Genomic DNA, 6,039 nt, shown 5'->3' on the forward strand with positions numbered 1-6,039 from the left:
CTTGGGCCAGTGAAGCAACGTCCTCCACAACTAGACTGAAGAACAAAACAACAGCAACTTGTCTGTTCCCCTTCCCCCTGATTCCCCAGCGCTGTTACCCTTCTCCAATTCCCCAATAAAACAATCTTAAAAAAAAAAAGGTATATGTTCAACTTTAATAGATAATGCCAAACTTTTTGCAAATTGGTTTTACCAAGTTACATTTTCACAGGCAATGTTCGAGAATTCTAGTTATGCTACATTTATTGCCAACATTTCAATTTTAGCTACTCTGGAGGGTGTGTTATGGTTTGAATTTGCATTACCTCCAACTTTGTTCCTTTTCAAATATGTTTTGGCTATGGTATTTTGAATTTCTGTATTAATTTTAGAATAAGCTCTTTTTTCTACCTAAAAAGAAAGATGCTATGATTTTGTTGAATGTATAAATCAATTTGATGAGAAACTATGCGGGAGACCGGCTCCCACAAGTCCAGGGGTTCCCTCAGGTGGAGACGGCGCGGAGACAGAGAAGTGCTTTTCAAGAATTAATGTCTCATTTTATTTTTACAGCCTGTCCTTTTTATACTGGGCAGGTAACTATATACGTCATTAAGCTGTTTTTCCCAAAGTTGTTTTTCCACGTTTAAACCTTTACCCATTAGGAAATTGTTTTCTACATAGTTTCAATGTTCCTTCCTTCCCAGAGTCTATTTTCCTTAGAAGTTTGTTTTTCTCCGAATTCTACTTCCTCACGATGTTTCTATTACAGGGTACAGCCGCATCTGTTCTTCACTAATGACTAACTTATCCTAACTATGTTTCAATTTCTTCCGATAATGGCCAGAGCTGAGTTCCTGCCTTGGCACTTAAAGGATGTTTACTACTTATCAATTGTTTCAAACACTACTGGCTAAACAGGATCTTTAAGAATTATAAGGTGCATAACTTGTCCATCACTAGGAATCTATCATTTAAGAAACAGTAAAACAGCTCTTTCTCTCCCAGCAGGAGGCGGCTCCGGTGGTTTGTTCAGCCATGGCCAAAATTAAGGCTTGAGACCTTCGTGGCAAGAAGAAGGAGGAGCTGCTGAAACAGCTGGACGACCTGAAAGTGGAGCTGTCCCAGCTACGCGTCGCCAAAGTGACTGGTGGCGCGGCTTCCAAGCTCTCCAAGATCCGAGTTGTTCGCAAATCCATTGCCCGTGTGCTCACCATCATTAACCAGACTCAGAAAGAGAACCTCAGGAAATTCTACAAGGGCAAGAAGTACAAGCCACTGGATCTTCGACCCAAGAAAACACGAGCCATGCGCCGCCGGCTCAACAAGCACGAAGAGAACCTGAAGACCAAGAAGCAGCAGCGGAAGGAGCGGCTGTACCCACTGCGGAAGTACGCGGTCAAGGCCTAAGTATCACAGCATCAATAAAGCACAAACTGGCTGACAAAAAAAACAACAAAAAAAAACAATGACTACTCGCTACAGAAACCAAAGGAAGAATGTCAAGGAGAATGGTAGTCAACAGTCACAGACCCAGAGGGTGAAGACGATGGGAAGTGAATGGGCACCGGGTACTTTAGACCTGCAGCTGAGTCATTTATTTCTTTAAAGGATCATAAACGTGGGAGAAAAACAGGTTTTAGTGGGTGATGGAATGTGTAGGAGTAGAAACACCTTAAAGGCAGGGATTTGATATTTTAAAGAAGTCTATCAGTGAAAGGAAGCAGAGAGATGAACTCTAACCCAATTTGTACAATTACTGAGTGAGGCACTGTGCTAGGCACTGGTGACACTGAAAAGAATAATTCCCAGTCTCTGTCCTCAAGAAGCTCAAAGCTTGGAAAGGAAGAGAGAATTGTCAATGAATAAAGTATGCAAAAAAGGAATACTTACTGACTCCAAGGTTGCAGAGTGGGAAGGTGCCACCAGTGAGGGTCTGATATTAGATCAGAATTATCCTACGAGAGAACAATGAATCTATTCAAAGGTATCAGGAAAGTCTTTTCGTGGGAAGTGGTGCCTGAGCTGGGTTTTGTGGGATGAATGGGAGTTTGCTTTAGGAAGCAAAATGGAGAAAGGAGTGGCAGGCAAAGGTAAACCTTCTGTAAAAGGTTCATGCATGCATATTGCTGGTATAAGAAGTGCAGAGGGAACATGGAAGGTGGAGAAGGCCTGTGTGATACGCCCAGGCGTTGGGCTTTGTCCAGTGGTGTTGAGCAGCGGGCAGTGAAAGGTTTTCAGTCAGGGCAAGACAGGTCAGATTAACACGTTAGAAGACTCTAGAGTTAGTCTGAAGAGGGAGACACGTGGAGACAGGCCAATTCAGAGGATGTGTCGGCAGTCATGGCAAGGAGTGACAGAATTCAGCACAAAAACAGGGACAGAGAAGAGGGGGTGGAGTGGAAGGATCGTCAGGATCAGGGAGAACTCATTAAACTGGTGATTGTTGGATGGGGAGTGAGAAAGAGGGAAGCTCTGAAGACAGAGGAACCTAGGCTCTGGAAGGAGGAAATGAACCCTGCAGAGGGTGATGCCAAACAAGTGGGGGACCGATAATGGGAGGAGAGCATCCCCAGAGGGGCAAGGAGGGCGGGCTGCAAACATGGGTGGGGGCAGAGACAGGCTGAGCGCTGCGTGGGGAGGAAAGATGGAGAATATAGAAAAGAACCCAGAGCGTTATTGAGGAGGGCAGAACAGTCAGAGAGCTTTAATTTTCTCAGTTAAGACGGCAGTGAGATCACCTGTTGGGAGTGAATGGGCTTCAGATTTCCCCGTGGGGCTAGTAACAGAACCAGTCAATCGCTGAGTCATGCCAGCTCCACCCCCACCTGGCCCTCCTCTCCGTCTCCCGCCATTTGCTTCATCTAGGTCTTCATTAACTCAGCAACACTACGCAGGGCGGACGTGGGAGTGCTTGTCAGACCTCCTTCACCTCAGGAGCTTCTTCAAACTTTCACCCACCCAGCATCTGATTCGGGAGATCTGGAGTGAAACCCGGGCATGTGTGTTGTCAGAACCTTCATAGGAGATTCTGAAATTCATTCTTACCTTCCCCCCAACTCCAACACACTCAGCTGAGAATCAATCACTGAGATACATAGGACCGAGTCCTGGAATTTGCGATGCTGTGGGAGAAGATGGGGTGGAATCGTTTGCAGAAACTGGGTGGGTGTCAAGTGACTCAGGAAAGGAGGACAAAGAGAGCAGGTGGCAGTGCCAGCAGATCTGGGGAAACGCGGGGGCTCCTATTCTTACATTCAGCGGATACGCCTCTCCCAGCCACAGGAGTGCCAGTGACCACACAGAGAGACTCAGATCTATAAAAGCTGAGCACAACCGAGGATAACCAGACTTTTCTGAAATATCATGGTCCTTCTTCTAAAGGCAAGGAATGAAAATGGAAAGAGGAAAAAAAAAACTATCAATAGTGGTATCTGCAAAAGTTTGTGTGAAGCACTGCCCTCTGCTGGTTACAGTGGGACCTGCAGCTGTGTGGCAACAGCAAACAGGTGAGTGAGTGGGGCTTCTCTGTAATTGTAGGTCAAGTCCTGAACTAGCATTAAATCCACACATATGACTCTTCAAGTAATATCTGAGCCTTAAACTTAGGCTTAGGTGTTTGCCAAGTTAACTATGTTCAAATTAAGACACAAACTGTCCAGGAAAAATACTAAGGCCCTGAAAAAATTTCCTTGGAGAATACTTTTCTTTTTTTTAAAGATTTTATTGGGGAATTGGGGGAGAGGAAGAGCGTTGAGGAATCAGGAAAGGAGAACAAACAAGTTTCTGTCCTTTTGTTCTTCATCTAGTTGTGGAGGACGTCACTTCACTGGCCCATGTTGGTATTATCATTGCGCTCTTCCCGGGTGAGGCAGATCGGTCGCGGGTCACTGGACAGCTGCTCACAGTGGCTCTTGGCAGCTCACGCTGGCTGTCAGCCGCTCACGGTAGCTTACGGGAGCCCACTGCAGCTCCAATGCAGCCGTCACCGGCGACTGATGGCAGCCCAGCTCCAGGTCAAGCTGTTGTTCACCATCTTAGCTATAGAGAGCACAGTGTCACTGGCCCTCATGTGGGATCCGAACTGGGGCCCTGCTGCTCAGAGCTGGCATCCCAAGCCAACTGTTAACCAACACGCCACTTGGCCGGCCCCCTTGGAGATACTTTGATGTGCATTTAATGGCCACAGTCACCTGGAGGCAAGCTGCAGAGACAGAATTTTTTTCCTAGAATGTAGGAATAAACTTTCAAAAAAGATTTAGTAATTCTGTGCTATTGATAATAATGGCCAACATTATTGAACATGTATCGTTATTGGCACCTTGTACAAGTGCATTACATCAGTTAACTTTCGTAAAAATCCAGTGAGGCAAGAACTATTATTACTTTACTGGTGAGATAACTAAGGTAGAAGGAGTATAGGTACCTTGGCCAAGGTCACAAAACCTTGGCAGAGCAAGGAATTATAGGTTTAATGTCATGCCCACTGCTTTATCACATATACCAAAAATGTATAATTGCTCATAATTATAGATGTTTACTTCATACTCATGTAGTGGTCCCACACAGGTGTTTCTTGTGAGAAGGGACTCAGACTCCTTCTGGCCTGTGGCTCTATTCACTGGGAATGGTCATTTTCATCAGCACGTGTAGCCAGCCAGAAGAAACTAGCAAGGAGAAAGCACCCCTGCTTCTTAAAAGCTGTGGCTTACATTCCAATGGCAAGAACTAGACCCTTGGCCACACTTAGATACCAGGGTGGGAGGGAAATGTAGTCTGTGCCTTGTCAGCCACTTCCCAGCACCAACTCTACCCTGTGGGATGGAGCAGGGATTTCTGTGGTCAGCTGGCCACCTTTGCCCTTCCTTTAGTAAGATGGACGCTTCACTGACTCAGGTCACACTTTTTCAAGGAACTGATCACTACCCCAGGTGAGTGCCTGAAGATCCACCTGAAGATCCTGAGGCTGGGATCTTTAAGCAATAAATTATCGGTGAGGTGCTTTTTCTGCTGACAAAGCACATTCACATTGATTATCTCATTTAATCCCCACAATTCCTGTGAAGTGTGTTAATTTCATTATTTCCCGGATAAGGAAACTAAGGCTTAGTTAGCATCAGGTGACTTGCCCAAGTTCCCTCAGGTGGAACTCAACGTATTCTCATTGCCAGATCCTAGAACTAGTGGCAGCTGCTAAGCTTAGGAGGCCCTTGATCAAAATATTTTACGGTGAGAGGATGGGAGTGGGCAGCGCTATGAGCAGAAACAGGTGAGGCGATCCATGGCCTGAGTAGACATTGCTCGTTAAACAGGGACGCTGGTGATTCTTTGTCCAGTTACTGCCAGGAATTCTAAAATTGGAAAAGTTTGGTAGTGGGAGAGAAGGGAGGCAACAAAGCGGGGAATGGCAAATAGAAGCGGCTGGAGAGACAGCATGGTTCTCAAATTTTTTCTTTATTTTCTACCTTTATCAAATGTCACAGAACAAATAGAACCATGGCTTACAAAGTACATTTCACAATTTAACAATTTACATTGAGGATTTGATTTACCCATGACAATTCTATCATGTTCTTGATTGTTGTCGTTTTTTCCTCCTGGCAGTTTATGAGGAGTCTTCACTTCCCTCCCATCCACCGCACACCCTCCTTTGGGTTTTATCAGTCTCTGATGACAATCTAGTAAAATAAGGAGGAGCTGTCATTATTTCAATTCTCACCAAGCTTTCATTCTGTGCTACTTTTAATGTTTCAAGTTTTATATTTTTACTGTGAACTTTTTAAATATACAAAACAGGAAAGTAATATGCAAACCTACAGATAACTCAGTTAAAACATTAGCTATTTCCCAATGTATTTCTGTTACTGATTTCTAGATTGATTCCATTATGTTCAGAGAGTAGAGTTTGATGACAAGTATTTTACTAAGATTTGTTAAAGGCACAGAATACGGTCTATGTTGGTGAATGTTCCACATGCACTTGAAAAGAATGTGTATTCTGCTGTTGTTGGATAAAGTGTCCTATAGAAATACAGTTCAGGCCAAGTTTATTGATGGTGT

General features: G+C 44.5%; 1 pseudogene; it reads left to right on the top strand.

Annotated features, from left to right (window-relative positions):
* The first annotated feature begins 1,017 nt into the window (after positions 1 to 1,017).
* Positions 1,018 to 1,424, top strand: LOC109378697 (60S ribosomal protein L35 pseudogene; annotated as a pseudogene).
* The last annotated feature ends 4,615 nt before the right edge of the window (positions 1,425 to 6,039 follow it).

The sequence above is a fragment of the Hipposideros armiger genome, unplaced genomic scaffold (assembly GCF_001890085.2).
Source record: "Hipposideros armiger isolate ML-2016 unplaced genomic scaffold, ASM189008v1 scaffold_2596, whole genome shotgun sequence".
In the NCBI taxonomy this organism is placed as follows: domain Eukaryota; kingdom Metazoa; phylum Chordata; class Mammalia; order Chiroptera; family Hipposideridae; genus Hipposideros; species Hipposideros armiger.